This window comes from Rhinoderma darwinii, chromosome 3 (assembly GCF_050947455.1).
Source record: "Rhinoderma darwinii isolate aRhiDar2 chromosome 3, aRhiDar2.hap1, whole genome shotgun sequence".
In the NCBI taxonomy this organism is placed as follows: Eukaryota; Metazoa; Chordata; class Amphibia; order Anura; family Rhinodermatidae; genus Rhinoderma; species Rhinoderma darwinii.
Window position 1 is genome coordinate 362,307,261 of NC_134689.1, and position 25,531 is coordinate 362,332,791.

General features: G+C 42.4%; 27 non-coding genes across 27 annotated transcripts; all 27 read left to right on the top strand.

Moving 5' to 3' along the window:
* Positions 1-1,031: 1,031 nt before the first annotated feature.
* TRNAR-CCU (transfer RNA arginine (anticodon CCU)) lies at positions 1,032-1,104 on the top strand. The gene has a single exon. It is a non-coding gene; the product is annotated as a tRNA-Arg (tRNA).
* Positions 1,105-1,383: 279 nt separating this feature from the next.
* TRNAI-UAU (transfer RNA isoleucine (anticodon UAU)) lies at positions 1,384-1,476 on the top strand. The gene is given in 2 exon segments: positions 1,384-1,421; positions 1,441-1,476. It is a non-coding gene; the product is annotated as a tRNA-Ile (tRNA).
* Positions 1,477-2,579: 1,103 nt separating this feature from the next.
* On the top strand, positions 2,580-2,652 carry TRNAR-CCU (transfer RNA arginine (anticodon CCU)). Its single transcript has one exon. It is a non-coding gene; the product is annotated as a tRNA-Arg (tRNA).
* A 279-nt stretch (positions 2,653-2,931) lies between these two features.
* Positions 2,932-3,024, top strand: TRNAI-UAU (transfer RNA isoleucine (anticodon UAU)). The gene is given in 2 exon segments: positions 2,932-2,969; positions 2,989-3,024. It is a non-coding gene; the product is annotated as a tRNA-Ile (tRNA).
* A 1,103-nt stretch (positions 3,025-4,127) lies between these two features.
* TRNAR-CCU (transfer RNA arginine (anticodon CCU)) lies at positions 4,128-4,200 on the top strand. Its single transcript has one exon. It is a non-coding gene; the product is annotated as a tRNA-Arg (tRNA).
* Positions 4,201-4,479: 279 nt separating this feature from the next.
* On the top strand, positions 4,480-4,572 carry TRNAI-UAU (transfer RNA isoleucine (anticodon UAU)). The gene is given in 2 exon segments: positions 4,480-4,517; positions 4,537-4,572. It is a non-coding gene; the product is annotated as a tRNA-Ile (tRNA).
* A 1,103-nt stretch (positions 4,573-5,675) lies between these two features.
* On the top strand, positions 5,676-5,748 carry TRNAR-CCU (transfer RNA arginine (anticodon CCU)). The gene has a single exon. It is a non-coding gene; the product is annotated as a tRNA-Arg (tRNA).
* Positions 5,749-6,027: 279 nt separating this feature from the next.
* On the top strand, positions 6,028-6,120 carry TRNAI-UAU (transfer RNA isoleucine (anticodon UAU)). The gene is given in 2 exon segments: positions 6,028-6,065; positions 6,085-6,120. It is a non-coding gene; the product is annotated as a tRNA-Ile (tRNA).
* Positions 6,121-7,223: 1,103 nt separating this feature from the next.
* On the top strand, positions 7,224-7,296 carry TRNAR-CCU (transfer RNA arginine (anticodon CCU)). The gene has a single exon. It is a non-coding gene; the product is annotated as a tRNA-Arg (tRNA).
* A 279-nt stretch (positions 7,297-7,575) lies between these two features.
* On the top strand, positions 7,576-7,668 carry TRNAI-UAU (transfer RNA isoleucine (anticodon UAU)). The gene is given in 2 exon segments: positions 7,576-7,613; positions 7,633-7,668. It is a non-coding gene; the product is annotated as a tRNA-Ile (tRNA).
* A 1,103-nt stretch (positions 7,669-8,771) lies between these two features.
* On the top strand, positions 8,772-8,844 carry TRNAR-CCU (transfer RNA arginine (anticodon CCU)). The gene has a single exon. It is a non-coding gene; the product is annotated as a tRNA-Arg (tRNA).
* Positions 8,845-9,123: 279 nt separating this feature from the next.
* On the top strand, positions 9,124-9,216 carry TRNAI-UAU (transfer RNA isoleucine (anticodon UAU)). The gene is given in 2 exon segments: positions 9,124-9,161; positions 9,181-9,216. It is a non-coding gene; the product is annotated as a tRNA-Ile (tRNA).
* Positions 9,217-10,319: 1,103 nt separating this feature from the next.
* On the top strand, positions 10,320-10,392 carry TRNAR-CCU (transfer RNA arginine (anticodon CCU)). Its single transcript has one exon. It is a non-coding gene; the product is annotated as a tRNA-Arg (tRNA).
* A 279-nt stretch (positions 10,393-10,671) lies between these two features.
* On the top strand, positions 10,672-10,764 carry TRNAI-UAU (transfer RNA isoleucine (anticodon UAU)). Its single transcript is given in 2 exon segments — positions 10,672-10,709; positions 10,729-10,764. It is a non-coding gene; the product is annotated as a tRNA-Ile (tRNA).
* A 1,103-nt stretch (positions 10,765-11,867) lies between these two features.
* On the top strand, positions 11,868-11,940 carry TRNAR-CCU (transfer RNA arginine (anticodon CCU)). The gene has a single exon. It is a non-coding gene; the product is annotated as a tRNA-Arg (tRNA).
* A 272-nt stretch (positions 11,941-12,212) lies between these two features.
* On the top strand, positions 12,213-12,305 carry TRNAI-UAU (transfer RNA isoleucine (anticodon UAU)). Its single transcript is given in 2 exon segments — positions 12,213-12,250; positions 12,270-12,305. It is a non-coding gene; the product is annotated as a tRNA-Ile (tRNA).
* Positions 12,306-13,408: 1,103 nt separating this feature from the next.
* TRNAR-CCU (transfer RNA arginine (anticodon CCU)) lies at positions 13,409-13,481 on the top strand. Its single transcript has one exon. It is a non-coding gene; the product is annotated as a tRNA-Arg (tRNA).
* Positions 13,482-13,760: 279 nt separating this feature from the next.
* Positions 13,761-13,853, top strand: TRNAI-UAU (transfer RNA isoleucine (anticodon UAU)). The gene is given in 2 exon segments: positions 13,761-13,798; positions 13,818-13,853. It is a non-coding gene; the product is annotated as a tRNA-Ile (tRNA).
* Positions 13,854-14,956: 1,103 nt separating this feature from the next.
* TRNAR-CCU (transfer RNA arginine (anticodon CCU)) lies at positions 14,957-15,029 on the top strand. Its single transcript has one exon. It is a non-coding gene; the product is annotated as a tRNA-Arg (tRNA).
* A 279-nt stretch (positions 15,030-15,308) lies between these two features.
* On the top strand, positions 15,309-15,401 carry TRNAI-UAU (transfer RNA isoleucine (anticodon UAU)). The gene is given in 2 exon segments: positions 15,309-15,346; positions 15,366-15,401. It is a non-coding gene; the product is annotated as a tRNA-Ile (tRNA).
* A 1,103-nt stretch (positions 15,402-16,504) lies between these two features.
* On the top strand, positions 16,505-16,577 carry TRNAR-CCU (transfer RNA arginine (anticodon CCU)). The gene has a single exon. It is a non-coding gene; the product is annotated as a tRNA-Arg (tRNA).
* A 279-nt stretch (positions 16,578-16,856) lies between these two features.
* On the top strand, positions 16,857-16,949 carry TRNAI-UAU (transfer RNA isoleucine (anticodon UAU)). The gene is given in 2 exon segments: positions 16,857-16,894; positions 16,914-16,949. It is a non-coding gene; the product is annotated as a tRNA-Ile (tRNA).
* Positions 16,950-18,052: 1,103 nt separating this feature from the next.
* On the top strand, positions 18,053-18,125 carry TRNAR-CCU (transfer RNA arginine (anticodon CCU)). Its single transcript has one exon. It is a non-coding gene; the product is annotated as a tRNA-Arg (tRNA).
* Positions 18,126-18,404: 279 nt separating this feature from the next.
* On the top strand, positions 18,405-18,497 carry TRNAI-UAU (transfer RNA isoleucine (anticodon UAU)). Its single transcript is given in 2 exon segments — positions 18,405-18,442; positions 18,462-18,497. It is a non-coding gene; the product is annotated as a tRNA-Ile (tRNA).
* Positions 18,498-19,952: 1,455 nt separating this feature from the next.
* TRNAI-UAU (transfer RNA isoleucine (anticodon UAU)) lies at positions 19,953-20,045 on the top strand. The gene is given in 2 exon segments: positions 19,953-19,990; positions 20,010-20,045. It is a non-coding gene; the product is annotated as a tRNA-Ile (tRNA).
* Positions 20,046-21,148: 1,103 nt separating this feature from the next.
* Positions 21,149-21,221, top strand: TRNAR-CCU (transfer RNA arginine (anticodon CCU)). The gene has a single exon. It is a non-coding gene; the product is annotated as a tRNA-Arg (tRNA).
* A 279-nt stretch (positions 21,222-21,500) lies between these two features.
* On the top strand, positions 21,501-21,593 carry TRNAI-UAU (transfer RNA isoleucine (anticodon UAU)). The gene is given in 2 exon segments: positions 21,501-21,538; positions 21,558-21,593. It is a non-coding gene; the product is annotated as a tRNA-Ile (tRNA).
* Positions 21,594-25,531: the final 3,938 nt, after the last annotated feature.

Genomic DNA, 25,531 nt, shown 5'->3' on the forward strand with positions numbered 1-25,531 from the left:
ATAAACATAATTGAAGGGGATACATGGAAGAGGTATACCGTTTTTAAGGGTGAGTCCCATCTGTGGTGTTTGCCTTTTCTCTTTCTTAAATAAAAGCCATTGGCATGTTTTAGTTCCAGATTAAAAGTGCTCAACTTGCTTCTTTACTGGATACTTGTCCCAATATATATTAAGAGGTATTTTTAAAGGTTTTGGCCCTCCAATAAGCTTTCCTTCATCTTTATTAGCAGAGTCCTGTAAGTGTGTGATCATAATGAAAAGACAAGGGACCCTCTTTCCCTTGTCTACAAAAAGCAAGCACGTGGTTAAGATTTTGTCAGATCTAGAAAGCAAACGGTAGAACACAAACCATTCTCGATCACTCAGTCACAAGTGAATGTTTGATTGCTTTGGAAAAACAATCACTTATAGAAAAAGTCAAGTCCCAGTTGCCTAATGGATAAGGCACTGGCCTCCTAAGCCAGGGATTGTGGCTTTAACGCCCATCTGTATTGTTTGCCTTTCCTCTGTCTCAAAGTAAAGCCATTGGCATGTTATGGTTCCAGATTATAAGTGCTCTTCTGGCTTCTTCACTGGGTACTTGTCCCAGCTTCTGGGCCGGCTCCATCACTGTTACGTACTGTTATGTGACGATGCGCTAATCCCTTGGCAGCAGCAACATAATTGTATGTGAGATGTCACCAAGGGTTTAAAGTAAAGCCATTAGCATGTTTTAGTTCAAGATTAAAAGTGCTCGACTAGGTTCTTCACTGGATACTTGTCCCAATACATATTAAGAGGTATTCAGTTTTTAAAGGGTTTTGTCACTCCATTAAGATTTCCTTCATCTGCATTAGAAATGTCCTGTTAGTGTGCAATTAGAACGACAATACAAGGGAACCTAGTCTTTTCTTAAAAAAACAAGCATGCGGTTAAGATTTTATCCGATTTGGAAAGCAAACGGTACAACACAAACCTTTCTCGCTCACTCATCACATGTGAATGTTTGCTTGCTTTGGAAAGAAAAAACCACGGCACAGAGCAAATTTACAGCCCCAGTGGCCTAATGGATAAGGCACTGGCCTCCTAAGCCAGGGATTGTGGGTTCAAGTCACATCTGGGGTGTTTACCTTTCATCTTTCTTAAAGTTAAGCTGTTGCTGTTTTAGTTCCTGATTAAAAGTGCTCAACTGGCTTCATCCACTGGACTGATGCTTCTTTATATATTAATAAGAGAGAAGTAAATGACTTATTACTCACAGTATCTTGACTGACCGCTATCTTAAACGCTGTCGTGTTTTTGAAAATTGATGGAAAACAGACACGCTTGAGGAATCACTTCATCCCACGGTGCAATCGGTCAGCACACGGTGGAAAACGGACACGCGTGCAGACATCAGTAAGAGCTCCAGTGGCGCAATCGGTCAGCGCACGGTACTTATAAAGCAGTAACTGTTGAGCAATGCCGAGGTTGTGAGTTCGAGCCTCACCTGGAGCACTCCTTTCTTGCCTTCTTGTGCTTTATTTAGACCTCCAGTGGAATAGCAAACTTACTCATGGCCCATGATCTATAAACATAATTGAAGGGGATACATGGAAGAGGTATACCGTTTTTAAGGGTGAGTCCCATCTGTGGTGTTTGCCTTTTCTCTTTCTTAAATAAAAGCCATTGGCATGTTTTAGTTCCAGATTAAAAGTGCTCAACTTGCTTCTTTACAGGATACTTGTCCCAATATATATTAAGAGGTATTTTTAAAGGTTTTGGCCCTCCAATAAGCTTTCCTTCATCTTTATTAGCAGAGTCCTGTAAGTGTGTGATCATAATGAAAAGACAAGGGACCCTCTTTCCCTTGTCTACAAAAAGCAAGCACGTGGTTAAGATTTTGTCAGATCTAGAAAGCAAACGGTAGAACACAAACCATTCTCGATCACTCAGTCACAAGTGAATGTTTGATTGCTTTGGAAAAACAACCACTTATAGAAAAAGTCAAGTCCCAGTTGCCTAATGGATAAGGCACTGGCCTCCTAAGCCAGGGATTGTGGCTTTAACGCCCATCTGTATTGTTTGCCTTTCCTCTGTCTCAAAGTAAAGCCATTGGCATGTTATGGTTCCAGATTATAAGTGCTCTTCTGGCTTCTTCACTGGGTACTTGTCCCAGCTTCTGAGCCGGCTCCATCACTGTTACGTACTGTTATGTGACGATGCGCTAATCCCTTGGCAGCAGCAACATAATTGTATGTGAGATGTCACCAAGGGTTTAAAGTAAAGCCATTAGCATGTTTTAGTTCAAGATTTAAAGTGCTCGACTAGGTTCTTCACTGGATACTTGTCCCAATACATATTAAGAGGTATTCAGTTTTTAAAGGGTTTTGTCACTCCATTAAGATTTCCTTCATCTGCATTAGAAATGTCCTGTTAGTGTGCAATTAGAACGACAATACAAGGGAACCTAGTCTTTTCTTAAAAAAACAAGCATGCGGTTAAGATTTTATCCGATTTGGAAAGCAAACGGTACAACACAAACCTTTCTCGCTCACTCATCACATGTGAATGTTTGCTTGCTTTGGAAAGAAAAAAACACAGCACAGAGGAAATTTACAGCCCCAGTGGCCTAATGGATAAGGCACTGGCCTCCTAAGCCAGGGATTGTGGGTTCAAGTCCCATCTGGGGTGTTTACCTTTCATCTTTCTTAAAGTTAAGCTGTTGCTGTTTTAGTTCCTGATTAAAAGTGCTCAACTGGCTTCATCCACTGGACTGATGCTTCTTTATATATTAATAAGAGAGAAGTAAATGACTTATTACTCACAGTATCTTGACTGACCGCTATCTTAAACGCTGTCGTGTTTTTGAAAATTGATGGAAAACAGACAGGCTTGAGGAATCACTTCATCCCGCGGTGCAATCGGTCAGCACACGGTGGAAAACGGACACGCGTGCAGACATCAGTAAGAGCTCCAGTGGCGCAATCGGTCAGCACACGGTACTTATAAAGCAGTAACTGTTGAGCAATGCCGAGGTTGTGAGTTCGAGCCTCACCTGGAGCACTCCTTTCTTGCCTTCTTGTGCTTTATTTAGACCTCCAGTGGAATAGCAAACTTACTCATGGCCCATGATCTATAAACATAATTGAAGGGGATACATGGAAGAGGTATACCGTTTTTAAGGGTGAGTCCCATCTGTGGTGTTTGCCTTTTCTCTTTCTTAAATAAAAGCCATTGGCATGTTTTAGTTCCAGATTAAAAGTGCTCAACTTGCTTCTTTACTGGATACTTGTCCCAATATATATTAAGAGGTATTTTTAAAGGTTTTGGCCCTCCAATAAGCTTTCCTTCATCTTTATTAGCAGAGTCCTGTAAGTGTGTGATCATAATGAAAAGACAAGGGACCCTCTTTCCCTTGTCTACAAAAAGCAAGCACGTGGTTAAGATTTTGTCAGATCTAGAAAGCAAACGGTAGAACACAAACCATTCTCGATCACTCAGTCACAAGTGAATGTTTGATTGCTTTGGAAAAACAACCACTTATAGAAAAAGTCAAGTCCCAGTTGCCTAATGGATAAGGCACTGGCCTCCTAAGCCAGGGATTGTGGCTTTAACGCCCATCTGTATTGTTTGCCTTTCCTTTGTCTCAAAGTAAAGCCATTGGCATGTTATGGTTCCAGATTATAAGTGCTCTTCTGGCTTCTTCACTGGGTACTTGTCCCAGCTTCTGGGCCGGCTCCATCACTGTTACGTACTGTTATGTGACGATGCGCTAATCCCTTGGCAGCAGCAACATAATTGTATGTGAGATGTCACCAAGGGTTTAAAGTAAAGCCATTAGCATGTTTTAGTTCAAGATTAAAAGTGCTCGACTAGGTTCTTCACTGGATACTTGTCCCAATACATATTAAGAGGTATTCAGTTTTTAAAGGGTTTTGTCACTCCATTAAGATTTCCTTCATCTGCATTAGAAATGTCCTGTTAGTGTGCAATTAGAACGACAATACAAGGGAACCTAGTCTTTTCTTAAAAAAACAAGCATGCGGTTAAGATTTTATCCGATTTGGAAAGCAAACGGTACAACACAAACCTTTCTCGCTCACTCATCACATGTGAATGTTTGCTTGCTTTGGAAAGAAAAAACCACGGCGCAGAGCAAGTTTACAGCCCCAGTGGCCTAATGGATAAGGCACTGGCCTCCTAAGCCAGGGATTGTGGGTTCAAGTCCCATCTGGGGTGTTTACCTTTCATCTTTCTTAAAGTTAAGCTGTTGCTGTTTTAGTTCCTGATTAAAAGTGCTCAACTGGCTTCATCCACTGGACTGATGCTTCTTTATATATTAATAAGAGAGAAGTAAATGACGTATTACTCACAGTATCTTGACTGACCGCTATCTTAAACGCTGTCGTGTTTTTGAAAATTGATGGAAAACAGACACGCTTGAGGAATCTCTTCATCCCGCGGTGCAATCGGTCAGCACACGGTGGAAAACGGACACGCGTGCAGACATCAGTAAGAGCTCCAGTGGCGCAATCGGTCAGCACACGGTACTTATAAAGCAGTAACTGTTGAGCAATGCCGAGGTTGTGAGTTCGAGCCTCACCTGGAGCACTCCTTTCTTGCCTTCTTGTGCTTTATTTAGACCTCCAGTGGAATAGCAAACTTACTCATGGCCCATGATCTATAAACATAATTGAAGGGGATACATGGAAGAGGTATACCGTTTTTAAGGGTGAGTCCCATCTGTGGTGTTTGCCTTTTCTCTTTCTTAAATAAAAGCCATTGGCATGTTTTAGTTCCAGATTAAAAGTGCTCAACTTGCTTCTTTACTGGATACTTGTCCCAATATATATTAAGAGGTATTTTTAAAGGTTTTGGCCCTCCAATAAGCTTTCCTTCATCTTTATTAGCAGAGTCCTGTAAGTGTGTGATCATAATGAAAAGACAAGGGACCCTCTTTCCCTTGTCTACAAAAAGCAAGCACGTGGTTAAGATTTTGTCAGATCTAGAAAGCAAACGGTAGAACACAAACCATTCTCGATCACTCAGTCACAAGTGAATGTTTGATTGCTTTGGAAAAACAACCACTTATAGAAAAAGTTAAGTCCCAGTTGCCTAATGGATAAGGCACTGGCCTCCTAAGCCAGGGATTGTGGCTTTAACGCCCATCTGTATTGTTTGCCTTTCCTCTGTCTCAAAGTAAAGCCATTGGCATGTTATGGTTCCAGATTATAAGTGCTCTTCTGGCTTCTTCACTGGGTACTTGTCCCAGCTTCTGAGCCGGCTCCATCACTGCTACGTACTGTTATGTGACGATGCGCTAATCCCTTGGCAGCAGCAACATAATTGTATGTGAGATGTCACCAAGGGTTTAAAGTAAAGCCATTAGCATGTTTTAGTTCAAGATTAAAAGTGCTCGACTAGGTTCTTCACTGGATACTTGTCCCAATACATATTAAGAGGTATTCAGTTTTTAAAGGGTTTTGTCACTCCATTAAGATTTCCTTCATCTGCATTAGAAATGTCCTGTTAGTGTGCAATTAGAACGACAATACAAGGGAACCTAGTCTTTTCTTAAAAAATCAAGCATGCGGTTAAGATTTTATCCGATTTGGAAAGCAAACGGTACAACACAAACCTTTCTCGCTCACTCATCACATGTGAATGTTTGCTTGCTTTGGAAAGAAAAAACCACGGCACAGAGCAACTTTACAGCCCCAGTGGCCTAATGGATAAGGCACTGGCCTCCTAAGCCAGGGATTGTGGGTTCAAGTCCCATCTGGGGTGTTTACCTTTCATCTTTCTTAAAGTTAAGCTGTTGCTGTTTTAGTTCCTGATTAAAAGTGCTCAACTGGCTTCATCCACTGGACTGATGCTTCTTTATATATTAATAAGAGAGAAGTAAATGACTTATTACTCACAGTATCTTGACTGACCGCTATCTTAAACGCTGTCGTGTTTTTGAAAATTGATGGAAAACAGACACGCTTGAGGAATCACTTCATCCCGCGGTGCAATCGGTCAGCACACGGTGGAAAACGGACACGCGTGCAGACATCAGTAAGAGCTCCAGTGGCGCAATCGGTCAGCATACGGTACTTATAAAGCAGTAACTGTTGAGCAATGCCGAGGTTGTGAGTTCGAGCCTCACCTGGAGCACTCCTTTCTTGCCTTCTTGTGCTTTATTTAGACCTCCAGTGGAATAGCAAACTTACTCATGGCCCATGATCTATAAACATAATTGAAGGGGATACATGGAAGAGGTATACCGTTTTTAAGGGTGAGTCCCATCTGTGGTGTTTGCCTTTTCTCTTTCTTAAATAAAAGCCATTGGCATGTTTTAGTTCCAGATTAAAAGTGCTCAACTTGCTTCTTTACTGGATACTTGTCCCAATATATATTAAGAGGTATTTTTAAAGGTTTTGGCCCTCCAATAAGCTTTCCTTCATCTTTATTAGCAGAGTCCTGTAAGTGTGTGATCATAATGAAAAGACAAGGGACCCTCTTTCCCTTGTCTACAAAAAGCAAGCACGTGGTTAAGATTTTGTCAGATCTAGAAAGCAAACGGTAGAACACAAACCATTCTCGATCACTCAGTCACAAGTGAATGTTTGATTGCTTTGGAAAAACAACCACTTATAGAAAAAGTTAAGTCCCAGTTGCCTAATGGATAAGGCACTGGCCTCCTAAGCCAGGGATTGTGGCTTTAACGCCCATCTGTATTGTTTGCCTTTCCTCTGTCTCAAAGTAAAGCCATTGGCATGTTATGGTTCCAGATTATAAGTGCTCTTCTGGCTTCTTCACTGGGTACTTGTCCCAGCTTCTGAGCCGGCTCCATCACTGTTACGTACTGTTATGTGACGATGCGCTAATCCCTTGGCAGCAGCAACATAATTGTATGTGAGATGTCACCAAGGGTTTAAAGTAAAGCCATTAGCATGTTTTAGTTCAAGATTTAAAGTGCTCGACTAGGTTCTTCACTGGATACTTGTCCCAATACATATTAAGAGGTATTCAGTTTTTAAAGGGTTTTGTCACTCCATTAAGATTTCCTTCATCTGCATTAGAAATGTCCTGTTAGTGTGCAATTAGAACGACAATACAAGGGAACCTAGTCTTTTCTTAAAAAATCAAGCATGCGGTTAAGATTTTATCCGATTTGGAAAGCAAACGGTACAACACAAACCTTTCTCGCTCACTCATCACATGTGAATGTTTGCTTGCTTTGGAAAGAAAAAACCACGGCGCAGAGCAAGTTTACAGCCCCAGTGGCCTAATGGATAAGGCACTGGCCTCCTAGGCCAGGGATTGTGGGTTCAAGTCCCATCTGGGGTGTTTACATTTCATCTTTCTTAAAGTTAAGCTGTTGCTGTTTTAGTTCCTGATTAAAAGTGCTCAACTGGCTTCATCCACTGGAGTGATGCTTCTTTATATATTAATAAGAGAGAAGTAAATGACTTATTACTCACAGTATCTTGACTGACCGCTATCTTAAACGCTGTCGTGTTTTTGAAAATTGATGGAAAACAGACACGCTTGAGGAATCACTTCATCCCGCGGTGCAATCGGTCAGCACACGGTGGAAAACGGACACGCGTGCAGACATCAGTAAGAGCTCCAGTGGCGCAATCGGTCAGCGCACGGTACTTATAAAGCAGTAACTGTTGAGCAATGCCAAGGTTGTGAGTTCGAGCCTCACCTGGAGCACTCCTTTCTTGCCTTCTTGTGCTTTATTTAGACCTCCAGTGGAATAGCAAACTTACTCATGGCCCATGATCTATAAACATAATTGAAGGGGATACATGGAAGAGGTATACCGTTTTTAAGGGTGAGTCCCATCTGTGGTGTTTGCCTTTTCTCTTTCTTAAATAAAAGCCATTGGCATGTTTTAGTTCCAGATTAAAAGTGCTCAACTTGCTTCTTTACTGGATACTTGTCCCAATATATATTAAGAGGTATTTTTAAAGGTTTAGGCCCTCCAATAAGCTTTCCTTCATCTTTATTAGCAGAGTCCTGTAAGTGTGTGATCATAATGAAAAGACAAGGGACCCTCTTTCCCTTGTCTACAAAAAGCAAGCACGTGGTTAAGATTTTGTCAGATCTAGAAAGCAAACGGTAGAACACAAACCATTCTCGATCACTCAGTCACAAGTGAATGTTTGATTGCTTTGGAAAAACAACCACTTATAGAAAAAGTCAAGTCCCAGTTGCCTAATGGATAAGGCACTGGCCTCCTAAGCCAGGGATTGTGGCTTTAACGCCCATCTGTATTGTTTGCCTTTCCTCTGTCTCAAAGTAAAGCCATTGGCATGTTATGGTTCCAGATTATAAGTGCTCTTCTGGCTTCTTCACTGGGTACTTGTCCCAGCTTCTGAGCCGGCTCCATTACTGTTACGTACTGTTATGTGACGATGCGCTAATCCCTTGGCAGCAGCAACATAATTGTATGTGAGATGTCACCAAGGGTTTAAAGTAAAGCCATTAGCATGTTTTAGTTCAAGATTAAAAGTGCTCGACTAGGTTCTTCACTGGATACTTGTCCCAATACATATTAAGAGGTATTCAGTTTTTAAAGGGTTTTGTCACTCCATTAAGATTTCCTTCATCTGCATTAGAAATGTCCTGTTAGTGTGCAATTAGAACGACAATACAAGGGAACCTAGTCTTTTCTTAAAAAAACAAGCATGCGGTTAAGATTTTATCCGATTTGGAAAGCAAATGGTACAACACAAACCTTTCTCGCTCACTCATCACATGTGAATGTTTGCTTGCTTTGGAAAGAAAAAACCACGGGACAGAGCAAGTTTACAGCCCCAGTGGCCTAATGGATAAGGCACTGGCCTCCTAAGCCAGGGATTGTGGGTTCAAGTCCCATCTGGGGTGTTTACCTTTCTTCTTTCTTAAAGTTAAGCTGTTGCTGTTTTAGTTCCTGATTAAAAGTGCTCAACTGGCTTCATCCACTGGACTGATGCTTCTTTACATATTAATAAGAGAGAAGTAAATGACTTATTACTCACAGTATCTTGACTGACCGCTATCTTAAACGCTGTCGTGTTTTTGAAAATTGATGGAAAACAGACACGCTTGAGGAATCACTTCATCCCGCGGTGCAATCGGTCAGCACACGGTGGAAAACGGACACGCGTGCAGACGTCAGTAAGAGCTCCAGTGGCGCAATCGGTCAGTTCACGGTACTTATAAAGCAGTAACTGTTGAGCAATGCCGAGGTTGTGAGTTCGAGCCTCACCTGGAGCACTCCTTTCTTGCCTTCTTGTGCTTTATTTAGACCTCCAGTGGAATAGCAAACGTACTCATGGCCCATGATCTATAAACATAATTGAAGGGGATACATGGAAGGGGTATACCGTTTTTAAGGGTGAGTCCCATCTGTGGTGTTTGCCTTTTCTCTTTCTTAAATAAAAGCCATTGGCATGTTTTAGTTCCAGATTAAAAGTGCTCAACTTGTTTCTTTACTGGATACTTGTCCCAATATATATTAAGAGGTATTTTTAAAGGTTTTGGCCCTCCAATAAGCTTTCCTTCATCTTTATTAGCAGAGTCCTGTAAGTGTGTGATCATAATGAAAAGACAAGGGACCCTCTTTCCCTTGTCTACAAAAAGCAAGCACGTGGTTAAGATTTTGTCAGATCTAGAAAACAAACGGTAGAACACAAACCATTCTCGATCACTCAGTCACAAGTGAATGTTTGATTGCTTTGAAAAAACAACCACTTATAGAAAAAGTCAAGTCCCAGTTGCTTAATGGATAAGGCACTGGCCTCCTAAGACAGGGATTGTGGCTTTAACGCCCATCTGTATTGTTTGCCTTTCCTCTGTCTCAAAGTAAAGCCATTGGCATGTTATGGTTCCAGATTATAAGTGCTCTTCTGGCTTCTTCACTGGGTACTTGTCCCAGCTTCTGGGCCGGCTCCATCACTGTTACGTACTGTTATGTGACGATGCGCTAATCCCTTGGCAGCAGCAACATAACTGTATATGAGATGTCGCCAAGGGTTTAAAGTAAAGCCATTAGCATGTTTTAATTCAAGATTAAAAGTGCTCGACTAGGTTCTTCACTGGATACTTGTCCCAATACATATTAAGAGGTATTCAGTTTTTAAAGGGTTTTGTCACTCCATTAAGATTTCCTTCATCTGCATTAGAAATGTCCTGTTAGTGTGCAATTAGAACGACAATACAAGGGAACCTAGTCTTTTCTTAAAAAAACAAGCATGCGGTTAAGATTTTATCCGATTTGGAAAGCAAACGGTACAACACAAACCTTTCTCGCTCACTCATCACATGTGAATGTTTGCTTGCTTTGGAAAGAAAAAACCACGGCGCAGAGCAAATTTACAGCCCCAGTGGCCTAATGGATAAGGCACTGGCCTCCTAAGCCAGGGATTGTGGGTTAAAGTCCCATCTGGGGTGTTTACCTTTCATCTTTCTTAAAGTTAAGCTGTTGCTGTTTTAGTTCCTGATTAAAAGTGCTCAACTGGCTTCATCCACTGGACTGATGCTTCTTTATATATTAATAAGAGAGAAGTAAATGACTTATTACTCACAGTATCTTGACTGACCGCTATCTTAAACGCTGTCGTGTTTTTGAAAATTGATGGAAAACAGACACGCTTGAGGAATCACTTCATCCCGCGGTGCAATCGGTCAGCACACGGTGGAAAACGGACACGCGTGCAGACATCAGTAAGAGCTCCAGTGGCGCAATCGGTCAGCGCACGGTACTTATAAAGCAGTAACTGTTGAGCAATGCCGAGGTTGTGAGTTCGAGCCTCACCTGGAGCACTCCTTTCTTGCCTTCTTGTGCTTTATTTAGACCTCCAATGGAATAGCAAACGTACTCATGGCCCATGATCTATAAACATAATTGAAGGGGATACATGGAAGAGGTATACCGTTTTTAAGGGTGAGTCCCATCTGTGGTGTTTGCCTTTTCTATTTCTTAAATAAAAGCCATTGGCATGTTTTAGTTCCAGATTAAAAGTGCTCAACTTGCTTCTTTACTGGATACTTGTCCCAATATATATTAAGAGGTATTTTTAAAGGTTTTGGCCCTCCAATAAGCTTTCCTTCATCTTTATTAGCAGAGTCCTGTAAGAGTGTGATCATAATGAAAAGACAAGGGACCCTCTTTCCCTTGTCTACAAAAAGCAAGCACGTGGTTAAGATTTTGTCAGATCTAGAAAGCAAACGGTAGAACACAAACCATTCTCGATCACTCAGTCACAAGTGAATGTTTGATTGCTTTGGAAAAACAACCTCTTATAGAAAAAGTCAAGTCCCAGTTGCCTAATGGATAAGGCACTGGCCTCCTAAGCCAGGGATTGTGGCTTTAACGCCCATCTGTATTGTTTGCCTTTCCTCTGTCTCAAAGTAAAGCCATTGGCATGTTATGGTTCCAGATTATAAGTGCTCTTCCGGCTTCTTCACTGGGTACTTGTCCCAGCTTCTGAGCCGGCTCCATCACTGTTACGTACTGTTATGTGACGATGCGCTAATCCCTTGGCAGCAGCAACATAATTGTATGTGAGATGTCACCAAGGGTTTAAAGTAAAGCCATTAGCATGTTTTAGTTCAAGATTAAAAGTGCTCGACTAGGTTCTTCACTGGATACTTGTCCCAATACATATTAAGAGGTATTCAGTTTTTAAAGGGTTTTGTCACTCCATTAAGATTTCCTTCATCTGCATTAGAAATGTCCTGTTAGTGTGCAATTAGAACGACAATACAAGGGAACCTAGTCTTTTCTTAAAAAAACAAGCATGCGGTTAAGATTTTATCCGATTTGGAAAGCAAACGGTACAACACAAACCTTTCTCGCTCACTCATCACATGTGAATGTTTGCTTGCTTTGGAAAGAAAAAACCACGGCACATAGCAAGTTTACAGCCCCAGTGGCCTAATGGATAAGGCACTGGCCTCCTAAGCCAGGGATTGTGGGTTCAAGTCCCATCTGGGGTGTTTACCTTTCTTAAAGTTAAGCTGTTGCTGTTTTAGTTCCTGATTAAAAGTGCTCAACTGGCTTCATCCACTGGACTGATGCTTCTTTATATATTAATAAGAGAGAAGTAAATGACTTATTACTCACAGTATCTTGACTGACCGCTATCTTAAACGCTGTCGTGTTTTTGAAAATTGATGGAAAACAGACACGCTTGAGGAATCACTTCATCCCGCGGTGCAATCGGTCAGCACACGGTGGAAAACGGACACGCGTGCAGACATCAGTAAGAGCTCCAGTGGCGCAATCGGTCAGCGCACGGTACTTATAAAACAGTAACTGTTGAGCAATGCCGAGGTTGTGAGTTCGAGCCTCACCTGGAGCACTCCTTTCTTGCCTTCTTGTGCTTTATTTAGACCTCCAGTGGAATAGCAAACTTACTCATGGCCCATGATCTATAAACATAATTGAAGGGGATACATGGAAGAGGTATACTGTTTTTAAGGGTGAGTCCCATCTGTGGTGTTTGCCTTTTCTCTTTCTTAAATAAAAGCCATTGGCATGTTTTAGTTCCAGATTAAAAGTGCTCAACTTGCTTCTTTACTGGATACTTGTCCCAATATATATTAAGAGGTATTTTTAAAGGTTTTGGCCCTCCAATAAGCTTTCCTTCATCTTTATTAGCAGAGTCCTGTAAGAGTGTGATCATAATGAAAAGACAAGGGACCCTCTTTCCCTTGTCTACAAAAAGCAAGCACGTGGTTAAGATTTTGTCAGATCTAGAAAGCAAACGGTAGAACACAAACCATTCTCGATCACTCAGTCACAAGTGAATGTTTGATTGCTTTGGAAAAACAACCACTTATAGAAAAAGTCAAGTCCCAGTTGCCTAATGGATAAGGCACTGGCCTCCTAAGCCAGGGATTGTGGCTTTAACACCCATCTGTATTGTTTGCCTTTCCTCTGTCTCAAAGTAAAGCCATTGGCATGTTATGGTTCCAGATTATAAGTGCTCTTCTGGCTTCTTCACTGGGTACTTGTCCCAGCTTCTGAGCCGGCTCCATCACTGTTACGTACTGTTATGTGACGATGCGCTAATCCCTTGGCAGCAGCAACATAATTGTATGTGAGATGTCACCAAGGGTTTAAAGTAAAGCCATTAGCATGTTTTAGTTCAAGATTAAAAGTGCTCGACTAGGTTCTTCACTGGATACTTGTCCCAATACATATTAAGAGGTATTCAGTTTTTAAAGGGTTTTGTCACTCCATTAAGATTTCCTTCATCTGCATTAGAAATGTCCTGTTAGTGTGCAATTAGAACGACAATACAAGGGAACCTAGTCTTTTCTTAAAAAAACAAGCATGCGGTTAAGATTTTATCCGATTTGGAAAGCAAACGGTACAACACAAACCTTTCTCGCTCACTCATCACATGTGAATGTTTGCTTGCTTTGGAAAGAAAAAACCACGGCGCAGAGCAAATTTACAGCCCCAGTGGCCTAATGGATAAGGCACTGGCCTCCTAAGCCAGGGATTGTGGGTTAAAGTCCCATCTGGGGTGTTTACCTTTCATCTTTCTTAAAGTTAAGCTGTTGCTGTTTTAGTTCCTGATTAAAAGTGCTCAACTGGCTTCATCCACTGGACTGATGCTTCTTTATATATTAATAAGAGAGAAGTAAATGACTTATTACTCACAGTATCTTGACTGACCGCTATCTTAAACGCTGTCGTGTTTTTGAAAATTGATGGAAAACAGACACGCTTGAGGAATCACTTCATCCCGCGGTGCAATCGGTCAGCACACGGTGGAAAACGGACACGCGTGCAGACATCAGTAAGAGCTCCAGTGGCGCAATCGGTCAGCGCACGGTACTTATAAAACAGTAACTGTTGAGCAATGCCGAGGTTGTGAGTTCGAGCCTCACCTGGAGCACTCCTTTCTTGCCTTCTTGTGCTTTATTTAGACCTCCAGTGGAATAGCAAACTTACTCATGGCCCATGATCTATAAACATAATTGAAGGGGATACATGGAAGAGGTATACTGTTTTTAAGGGTGAGTCCCATCTGTGGTGTTTGCCTTTTCTCTTTCTTAAATAAAAGCCATTGGCATGTTTTAGTTCCAGATTAAAAGTGCTCAACTTGCTTCTTTACTGGATACTTGTCCCAATATATATTAAGAGGTATTTTTAAAGGTTTTGGCCCTCCAATAAGCTTTCCTTCATCTTTATTAGCAGAGTCCTGTAAGAGTGTGATCATAATGAAAAGACAAGGGACCCTCTTTCCCTTGTCTACAAAAAGCAAGCACGTGGTTAAGATTTTGTCAGATCTAGAAAGCAAACGGTAGAACACAAACCATTCTCGATCACTCAGTCACAAGTGAATGTTTGATTGCTTTGGAAAAACAACCACTTATAGAAAAAGTCAAGTCCCAGTTGCCTAATGGATAAGGCACTGGCCTCCTAAGCCAGGGATTGTGGCTTTAACACCCATCTGTATTGTTTGCCTTTCCTCTGTCTCAAAGTAAAGCCATTGGCATGTTATGGTTCCAGATTATAAGTGCTCTTCTGGCTTCTTCACTGGGTACTTGTCCCAGCTTCTGAGCCGGCTCCATCACTGTTACGTACTGTTATGTGACGATGCGCTAATCCCTTGGCAGCAGCAACATAATTGTATGTGAGATGTCACCAAGGGTTTAAAGTAAAGCCATTAGCATGTTTTAGTTCAAGATTAAAAGTGCTCGACTAGGTTCTTCACTGGATACTTGTCCCAATACATATTAAGAGGTATTCAGTTTTTAAAGGGTTTTGTCACTCCATTAAGATTTCCTTCATCTGCATTAGAAATGTCCTGTTAGTGTGCAATTAGAACGACAATACAAGGGAACCTAGTCTTTTCTTAAAAAAACAAGCATGCGGTTAAGATTTTATCCGATTTGGAAAGCAAACGGTACAACACAAACCTTTCTCGCTCACTCATCACATGTGAATGTTTGCTTGCTTTGGAAAGAAAAAACCACGGCGCAGAGCAAATTTACAGCCCCAGTGGCCTAATGGATAAGGCACTGGCCTCCTAAGCCAGGGATTGTGGGTTCAAGTCCCATCTGGGGTGTTTACCTTTCATCTTTCTTAAAGTTAAGCTGTTGCTGTTTTAGTTTCTGATTAAAAGTGCTCAACTGGCTTCATCCACTGGACTGATGCTTCTTTATATATTAATAAGAGAGAAGTAAATGACTTATTACTCACAGTATCTTGACTGACCGCTATCTTAAACGCTGTCGTGTTTTTGAAAATTGATGGAAAACAGACACGCTTGAGGAATCACTTCATCCCGCGGTGCAATCGGTCAGCACACGGTGGAAAACGGACACGCGTGCAGACGTCAAAAAGAGCTCCAGTGGCGCAATCGGTCAGTTCACGGTACTTATAAAGCAGTAACTGTTGAGCAATGCCGAGGTTGTGAGTTCGAGCCTCACCTGGAGCACTCCTTTCTTGCCTTCTTGTGCTTTATTTAGACCTGCAGTGGAATAGCAAACTTACTCATGGCCCATGATCTATAAACATAATTGAAGGGGATACATGGAAGAGGTATACCGTTTTTAAGGGTGAGTCCCATCTGTGGTGTTTGCCTTTTCTCTTTCTTAAATAAAAGCCATTGGCATGTTTTAGTTCCAGATTAAAAGTGCTCAACTTGCTTCTTTACTGGATACTTGTCCCAATATATATTAAGAGGTATTTTTAAAGGTTTTGGCCCTCCAATAAGCTTTCCTTCATCTTTATTAGCAGAGTCCTGTAAGTGTGTGATCATAATGAAAAGACAAGGGACCCTCTTTCCCTTGTCTACAAAAAGCAAGCACGTGGTTAAGATTTTGTCAGATCTAGAAAGCAAACGGTAGAACACAAACCATTCTCGATCACTCAGTCACAAGTGAATGTTTGATTGCTTTGGAAAAACAACCACTTATAGAAAAAGTCAAGTCCCAGTTGCCTAATGGATAAGGCACTGGCCTCCTAAGCCAGGGATTGTGGCTTTAACGCCCATCTGTATTGTTTGCCTTTCCTCTGTCTCAAAGTAAAGCCATTGGCATGTTATGGTTCCAGATTATAAGTGCTCTTCTGGCATCTTCACTGGGTACTTGTCCCAGCTTCTGGGCCGGCTCCATCACTGTTACGTACTGTTATGTGACGATGCGCTAATCCCTTGGCAGCAGCAACATAACTGTATATGAGATGTCGCCAAGGGTTTAAAGTAAAGCCATTAGCATGTTTTAATTCAAGATTAAAAGTGCTCGACTAGGTTCTTCACTGGATACTTGTCCCAATACATATTAAGAGGTATTCAGTTTTTAAAGGGTTTTGTCACTCCATTAAGATTTCCTTCATCTGCATTAGAAATGTCCTGTTAGTGTGCAATTAGAACGACAATACAAGGGAACCTAGTCTTTTCTTAAAAAATTAAGCATGCGGTTAAGATTTTATCCGATTTGGAAAGCAAACGGTACAACACAAACCTTTCTCGCTCACTCATCACATGTGAATGTTTGCTTGCTTTGGAAAGAAAAAACCACGGCGCAGAGCAAGTTTACAGCCCCAGTGGCCTAATGGATAAGGCACTGGCCTCCTAGGCCAGGGATTGTGGGTTCAAGTCCCATCTGGGGTGTTTACCTTTCATCTTTCTTAAAGTTAAGCTGTTGCTGTTTTAGTTCCTGATTAAAAGTGCTCAACTGGCTTCATCCACTGGACTGATGCTTCTTTATATATTAATAAGAGAGAAGTAAATGACTTATTACTCACAGTATCTTGACTGACCGCTATCTTAAACGCTGTCGTGTTTTTGAAAATTGATGGAAAACAGACACGCTTGAGGAATCACTTCATCCCGCGGTGCAATCGGTCAGCACACGGTGGAAAACTGACACGCGTGCAGACATCAGTAAGAGCTCCAGTGGCGCAATCGGTCAGCGCACGGTACTTATAAAGCAGTAACTCTTGAGTAATGACGAGGTTGTGAGTTCGAGCCTCACCTGGAGCAGTCCTTTCTTGCCTTCTTGTGCTTTATTTAGACCTCCAGTGGAATAGCAAACGTACTCATGGCCCATGATCTATAAACATAATTGAAGGGGATACATGGAAGAGGTATACCGTTTTTAAGGGTGAGTCCCATCTGTGGTGTTTGCCTTTTCTATTTCTTAAATAAAAGCCATTGGCATGTTTTAGTTCCAGATTAAAAGTGCTCAACTTGCTTCTTTACTGGATACTTGTCCCAATATATATTAAGAGGTATTTTTAAAGGTTTTGGCCCTCCAATAAGCTTTCCTTCATCTTTATTAGCAGAGTCCTGTAAGAGTGTGATCATAATGAAAAGACAAGGGACCCTCTTTCCCTTGTCTACAAAAAGCAAGCACGTGGTTAAGATTTTGTCAGATCTAGAAAGCAAACGGTAGAACACAAACCATTCTCGATCACTCAGTCACAAGTGAATGTTTGATTGCTTTGGAAAAACAACCACTTATAGAAAAAGTCAAGTCCCAGTTGCCTAATGGATAAGGCACTGGCCTCCTAAGCCAGGGATTGTGGCTTTAACACCCATCTGTATTGTTTGCCTTTCCTCTGTCTCAAAGTAAAGCCATTGGCATGTTATGGTTCCAGATTATAAGTGCTCTTCTGGCTTCTTCACTGGGTACTTGTCCCAGCTTCTGAGCCGGCTCCATCACTGTTACGTACTGTTATGTGACGATGCGCTAATCCCTTGGCAGCAGCAACATAATTGTATGTGAGATGTCACCAAGGGTTTAAAGTAAAGCCATTAGCATGTTTTAGTTCAAGATTAAAAGTGCTCGACTAGGTTCTTCACTGGATACTTGTCCCAATACATATTAAGAGGTATTCAGTTTTTAAAGGGTTTTGTCACTCCATTAAGATTTCCTTCATCTGCATTAGAAATGTCCTGTTAGTGTGCAATTAGAACGACAATACAAGGGAACCTAGTCTTTTCTTAAAAAAACAAGCATGCGGTTAAGATTTTATCCGATTTGGAAAGCAAACGGTACAACACAAACCTTTCTCGCTCACTCATCACATGTGAATGTTTGCTTGCTTTGGAAAGAAAAAACCACGGCACAGAGCAAGTTTACAGCCCCAGTGGCCTAATGGATAAGGCACTGGCCTCCTAAGCCAGGGATTGTGGGTTCAAGTCCCATCTGGGGTGTTTAACTTTCTTCTTTCTTAAAGTTAAGCTGTTGCTGTTTTAGTTCCTGATTAAAAGTGCTCAACTGGCTTCATCCACTGGACTGATGCTTCTTTATATATTAATAAGAGAGAAGTAAATGACTTATTACTCACAGTATCTTGACTGACCGCTATCTTAAACGCTGTCGTGTTTTTGAAAATTGATGGAAAACAGACACGCTTGAGGAATCACTTCATCCCGCGGTGCAATCGGTCAGCACACGGTGGAAAACGGACACGCGTGCAGACATCAGTAAGAGCTCCAGTGGCGCAATCGGTCAGCGCACGGTACTTATAAAACAGTAACTGTTGAGCAATGCCGAGGTTGTGAGTTCGAGCCTCACCTGGAGCACTCCTTTCTTGCCTTCTTGTGCTTTATTTAGACCTCCAGTGGAATAGCAAACTTACTCATGGCCCATGATCTATAAACATAATTGAAGGGGATACATGGAAGAGGTATACCGTTTTTAAGGGTGAGTCCCATCTGTGGTGTTTGCCTTTTCTCTTTCTTAAATAAAAGCCATTGGCATGTTTTAGTTCCAGATTAAAAGTGCTCAACTTGCTTCTTTACTGGATACTTGTCCCAATATATATTAAGAGGTATTTTTAAAGGTTTTGGCCCTCCAATAAGCTTTCCTTCATCTTTATTAGCAGAGTCCTGTAAGAGTGTGATCATAATGAAAAGACAAGGGACCCTCTTTCCCTTGTCTACAAAAAGCAAGCACGTGGTTAAGATTTTGTCAGATCTAGAAAGCAAACGGTAGAACACAAACCATTCTCGATCACTCAGTCACAAGTGAATGTTTGATTGCTTTGGAAAAACAACCACTTATAGAAAAAGTCAAGTCCCAGTTGCCTAATGGATAAGGCACTGGCCTCCTAAGCCAGGGATTGTGGCTTTAACGCCCATCTGTATTGTTTGCCTTTCCTCTGTCTCAAAGTAAAGCCATTGGCATGTTATGGTTCCAGATTATAAGTGCTCTTCTGGCTTCTTCACTGTGTACTTGTCCCAGCTTCTGAGCCGGCTCCATCACTGTTACGTACTGTTATGTGACGATGCGCTAATCCCTTGGCAGCAGCAACATAATTGTATGTGAGATGTCACCAAGGGTTTAAAGTAAAGCCATTAGCATGTTTTAGTTCAAGATTAAAAGTGCTCGACTAGGTTCTTCACTGGATACTTGTCCCAATACATATTAAGAGGTATTCAGTTTTTAAAGGGTTTTGTCACTCCATTAAGATTTCCTTCATCTGCATTAGAAATGTCCTGTTAGTGTGCAATTAGAACGACAATACAAGGGAACCTAGTCTTTTCTTAAAAAAACAAGCATGCGGTTAAGATTTTATCCGATTTGGAAAGCAAACGGTACAACACAAACCTTTCTCGCTCACTCATCACATGTGAATGTTTGCTTGCTTTGGAAAGAACAAAACACGGGACAGAGCAAGTTTACAGCCCCAGTGCCCTAATGGATAAGGCACTGGCCTCCTAAGCCAGGGATTGTGCGTTCAAGTCCCATCTGGGGTGTTTACCTTTCTTCTTTCTTAAAGTTAAGCTGTTGCTGTTTTAGTTCCTGATTAAAAGTGCTCAACTGGCTTCATCCACTGGACTGATGCTTCTTTATATATTAATAAGAGAGAAGTAAATGACTTATTACTCACAGTATCTTGACTGACCGCTATCTTAAACGCTGTCGTGTTTTTGAAAATTGATGGAAAACAGACACGCTTGAGGAATCACTTCATCCCGCGGTGCAATCGGTCAGCACACGGTGGAAAACTGACACGCGTGCAGACATCAGTAAGAGCTCCAGTGGCGCAATCGGTCAGTTCACGGTACTTATAAAGCAGTAACTGTTGAGCAATGCCGAGGTTGTGAGTTCGAGCCTCACCTGGAGCACTGCCTTCTTGTGCTTTATTTAGACCTCCAGTGGAATAGCAAACTTACTCATGGCCCATGATCTATAAACATAATTGAAGGGGATACATGGAAGAGGTATACCGTTTTTAAGGGTGAGTCCCATCTGTGGTGTTTGCCTTTTCTCTTTCTTAAATAAAAGCCATTGGCATGTTTTAGTTCCAGATTAAAAGTGCTCAACTTGCTTCTTTACTGGATACTTGTCCCAATATCCCAATATATATTAAGAGGTATTTTTAAAGGTTTTGGCCCTCCAATAAGCTTTCCTTCATCTTTATTAGCAGAGTCCTGTAAGTGTGTGATCATAATGAAAAGACAAGGGACCCTCTTTCCCTTGTCTACAAAAAGCAAGCACGTGGTTAAGATTTTGTCAGATCTAGAAAGCAAACGGTAGAACACAAACCATTCTCGATCACTCAGTCACAAGTGAATGTTTGATTGCTTTGGAAAAACAACCACTTATAGAAAAAGTAAAGTCCCAGTTGCCTAATGGATAAGGCACTGGCCTCCTAAGCCAGGGATTGTGGCTTTAACGCCCATCTGTATTGTTTGCCTTTCCTCTGTCTCAAAGTAAAGCCATTGGCATGTTATGGTTCCAGAATATAAGTGCTCTTCTGGCTTCTTCACTGGGTACTTGTCCGAGCTTCTGGGCCGGCTCCATCACTGTTACGTACTGTTATGTGACGATGCGCTAATCCCTTGGCAGCAGCAACATAATTGTATGTGAGATGTCACCAATGGTTTAAAGTAAAGCCATTAGCATGTTTTAGTTCAAGATTAAAAGTGCTCGACTAGCTTCTTCACTGGATACTTGTCCCAATACATATTAAGAGGTATTCAGTTTTTAAAGGGTTTTGTCACTCCATTAGGATTTCCTTCATCTGCATTAGAAATGTCCTGTTAGTGTGCAATTAGAACGACAATACAAGGGAACCTAGTCTTTTCTTAAAAAAACAAGCATGCGGTTAAGATTTTATCCGATTTGGAAAGCAAACGGTACAACACAAACCTTTCTCGCTCACTCATCACATGTGAATGTTTGCTTGCTTTGGAAAGAAAAAACCACGGCGCAGAGCAAGTTTACAGCCCCAGTGGCCTAATGGATAAGGCACTGGCCTCCTAGGCCAGGGATTGTGGGTTCAAGTCCCATCTGGGGTGTTTACCTTTCATCTTTCTTAAAGTTAAGCTGTTGCTGTTTTAGTTCCTGATTAAAAGTGCTCAACTGGCTTCATCCACTGGACTGATGCTTCTTTATATATTAATCAGAGAGAAGTAAATGACTTATTACTCACAGTATCTTGACTGACCGCTATCTTAAACGCTGTCGTGTTTTTGAAAATTGATGGAAAACAGACACGCTTGAGGAATCACTTCATCCCGCGGTGCAATCGGTCAGCACACGGTGGAAAACGGACACGCGTGCAGACATCAGTAAGAGCTCCAGTGGCACAATCGGTCAGCGCACGGTACTTATAAAGCAGTAACTGTTGAGCAATGCCGAGGTTGTGAGTTCGAGCCTCACCTGGAGCACTCCTTTCTTTCCTTCTTGTGCTTTATTTAGACCTCCAGTGGAATAGCAAACTTACTCATGGCTAGAGATGAGCGAACCGGGACAACCGAACCCGGTTTCGGTCCGAACTTCCGGTAAAGTTCGGTTCGCAGCGAATCCGAACTTCACCGGGTTCGGCCGAACCCGTTTTGACCGAACCCGGTCAAAAACATTATACAAATCGGCAGCCACTTATCTCTATCAATCACTGATAGAGAAAAGAGGCTGCTGATTAAAAATAAAATAAAAAGCATTTCATACGTACCCGGTCGTTGTCTTGTTAACGAGTCCCTCTTCTTCCTCCAGTCCGACCTTTTTTGACGCGGCAGCCTGTGATTGGCTGCAGAGGCCTCTGCAGCCTGTGATTGGCTGCAGAGGCCGCGGCAGCCTGTGATTGGCTGCAGCGCTCACAAGGCTGCATCGTCATCAAGGAATGTCGGGCCGGATGTCGAGAGGGACGCGTCACCAAGGCAACGGCCAGGAGACCGGACTGGAGGAAGCAGAAAGTTCTCGGTAAGTATGAACGTCTTTTTTTTTACAGGTACTGTGATCGGTAGTCACTGTCCAGGGTACTGAAACAGTTACTGCCGATCAGTTAACTCTTTCAGCACCCTGAACAGTGACTATTTAGTGTATGTGCACACACACTAATTACGTCCGTAAATGACGGACGTATTTCGGCCGCAAGTACCGGACCGAACACAGTGCAGGGAGCCGGGCTCCTAGCATCATACTTATGTACGATGCTAGGAGTCCCTGCCTCTCTGCAGGACAACTGTCCCGTACTGTAATCATGTTTTCAGTACGGGACAGTAGTTCCACGGAGAGGCAGGGACTCCTAGCATCGTACATAAATATGATGCTAGGAGCCCGGCTCCCTGCAGGGTGTTCGGTCCGGTACTTGCGGCCGAAATACGTCCGTCAATTACGGACGTAATTAGTGTGTGTGCACATACCCTTACTGACGTCACCTAGCAACGCTGCCGTAATGATGGGTGCACACATGTAGCCACCCGTCATTACGGGGCCTCATGCACACGACCATAAAAACACCCGTTATCACAGGTCGTAATTACGACCCGAAATAGCGGGCCCATAGACTTCTGTTAGCCACGGGTACCTTCCCGTTTTCTCACGGGAAGGTGCCCGTGCCGTTAAAAAGATAGAACATGTTCTATTTTTTTATTTTACGGGCCGTGCTCGTAATTACGACTCGTAACTACGAGCACGGCCGGCCGGCCACGGGCAGCCGGCCGCTTTTGCGAACCGTGCTGTCATTATAATTATAGCAGCACGGCCCGTAAAATAGAAAAATAGAACATGTTCTATTTTTTTAACGGCACGGGCACCTTCCCGTGAGAATACGGAAAGGTACCCGTGGGTAACAGAAGTCTATGAGCCCGTTATTGCGGGTCGTAATTACGACCCGCAATAACGGGTGTTTTTACGGTCGTGTGCATGATGGGAGCACGGCTCGGAAAAACGAACGGCTGCCCGTGCTCATCTCCTGAAATACTCTGTGCTGCCTTAAACTCTGTGGACAGGTCAGGATCCTGTTTCTTTTAAATGCTGCTAGGGAACCCGCTCGATCCACTATATAAGGCTACGCTACAGTGCAGCATTTAAAAGAAACAGGATCCTGACCTGTCCACAGAGTTTAAGGCAGCACAGAGTATTTCAGGAGATGAGCGTGCAGATTCAGTGCTGTTGTGAACTCTGCTCTTACCATTACGTAGCTCTCAGTCTGTTATCTCTCCTCCACTCCTGTCCTCAAGAACACCTTCACATGATTGCCAAGTCACCACGTAATGGTAAGAGCAGAGTTCACAGCAGCACAGAGTATTTCAGGAGATGAGCGTGCGGATCTTGTGCGTGGTGGTGACTTGCCAATCATGTGAACGTGTTATAGAGGACAGGAGTGGAGGAGATGTAACAGACTGAGCTACGTAATGGTAAGAACAGAGTTCACAGCAGCACAGAGTATTTCAGGAGAGGAGCGTGCAGATTCAGTGCTGCTGTGAACTCTGCTCTTACCATTACGTAGCTCAGTCTGTTACCTCTCCTCCACTCCTGTCCTCAATAACACCTTCACATGATTGGCAAGTCACCACCCCGCACAAGATCCGCACGCTCATCTCCTGAAATACTCTGTGCTGCTGTGAACTCTGCTCTTACCATTACGTGGTGACTTGCCAATCATGTGAAGGTGTTCTGGAGGACAGGAGTGGAGGAGAGGTAACAGACTGAGAGCTACGTAATGGTAAGAGCAGAGTTCGCAGCAGCACTGAATCTGCACGCTCATCTCCTGAAATACTCTGTGCTGCCTTAAACTCTATGGACAGGTCAGGATCCTGTTTCTTTTAAATGCTGCACTGTAGCGCAGCCTTATATAGTGGATCGAGCGGGTTCCCCAGCAGCATTTAAAAGAAACCGTGTTTGTGTATGTGTGTTTGTGTATATATGTGTGTTTGGGTATGTGACTTTGTCTGTTTTTGTTTTTATATGTGTGTGTGTATATATGGGTGTGTTTGTGTATATGTGTTTTGTGTATATGTTTGTGTATATATGGGTGTATTTGTGTATATGTTTGTGTGTAGATGTTTGTGTGTGTTTTTGTATATGTGTATATGTGTGTATATGGGTGTGTGTTTGTGTGTATATATGGGTGTGTTTGTGTATATGTGTTTGTGTATATGTGTGTTTGGGTATGTGTGTTTTTGTTTGTATATGTGTTTGTGTATATGTGTTCGTGTATGTGTGTATAACTGTGTGTGTGTGTGTGTGTGTGTGTGTTTGGATATGTGTGAGTTCGTGTATATGTGTTTGTCTGTTTATGTGTGTGTGTATATCTTGTTGTGTTTGTGTATATATGTGTGTCTGTGTATGGTTGTTTGTTTGTGTGTGCGTGTATATATGTGTGTAGGAGAGTAGAAGTATTGGTATTGTTCACATTGATAACTGTTTTTTTATGTTGTTGCAGATTTTGATGTACCGATTGGACTACATCTACGATTCGTTGGACTACTGCGTAGATCTGCGTTTTTTCAAATTTTAATAAAATGGTTAACGAGGGTTTTGTTGGGGATTTCTTATTTCAATAAAAAAGAATTGTCTTTGTGTTTTTTTTTCAAACTTTATTAGTGCCTAGATAATGGCAGTTGGCTGATTGACAGCGTCCATTATTAAGGCGGTACTTAGTGTTAGCCGGTGCAGAGGCTAGCACTAACCACCCATTATTACCCCGGTACCCACCACCACCAGGGGTGCCGGGAAGAGCTTGGTACGATCCAGTACCCGACCATCTGTTGTGATGGTCGGGTACTGGGGCGGCCGTAGGCTGGTATTATGAGGCTGGGAAGGGCCAAAATCAGTGGACCTTCCCACCCTTGTAATGCTAGGCTGCTGCTGCTGTGTTGTATCGGGCTGGTTATAAAAATGGGGGGGACCCCCACGTCGTTTTTTTTTTGGAATTTAACAAATTTAGCAATAGACGGGTCCCCCACATTTTTAATAACCAGCCATATACAAGGCCGCAGCAGTCTGGCATTACATGGGTGGGAAGGGCCACTGGTTTTGTCCATTCCCAGGCTAATAACACTGTGTTGTATGTGGCTGGTTATGATAAATTGGGTGGAACCCCATGTCTTTTTAAAAAAAATAAATGTAAATAAATAAATAATTTAAAAAAATGACGTGGGGTCCCCCCCACTTTTATAACCAGCCAGATACAACACAGCAGCAGCAGCCTAGCATTACAAGGGTGGGAAGGTCCACTGTTTTTGGCCCTTCCCAGCCTCATAATACCAGCCTGTGGCCGCCCCAGTAGCCCGACCATCACAACAGATGGTCGGGTACTGGATCGTACCTGGCTCTTCCCGGCACCCCTGGTGGTTTTGGGTACCGGGGTAATAATGGTGGT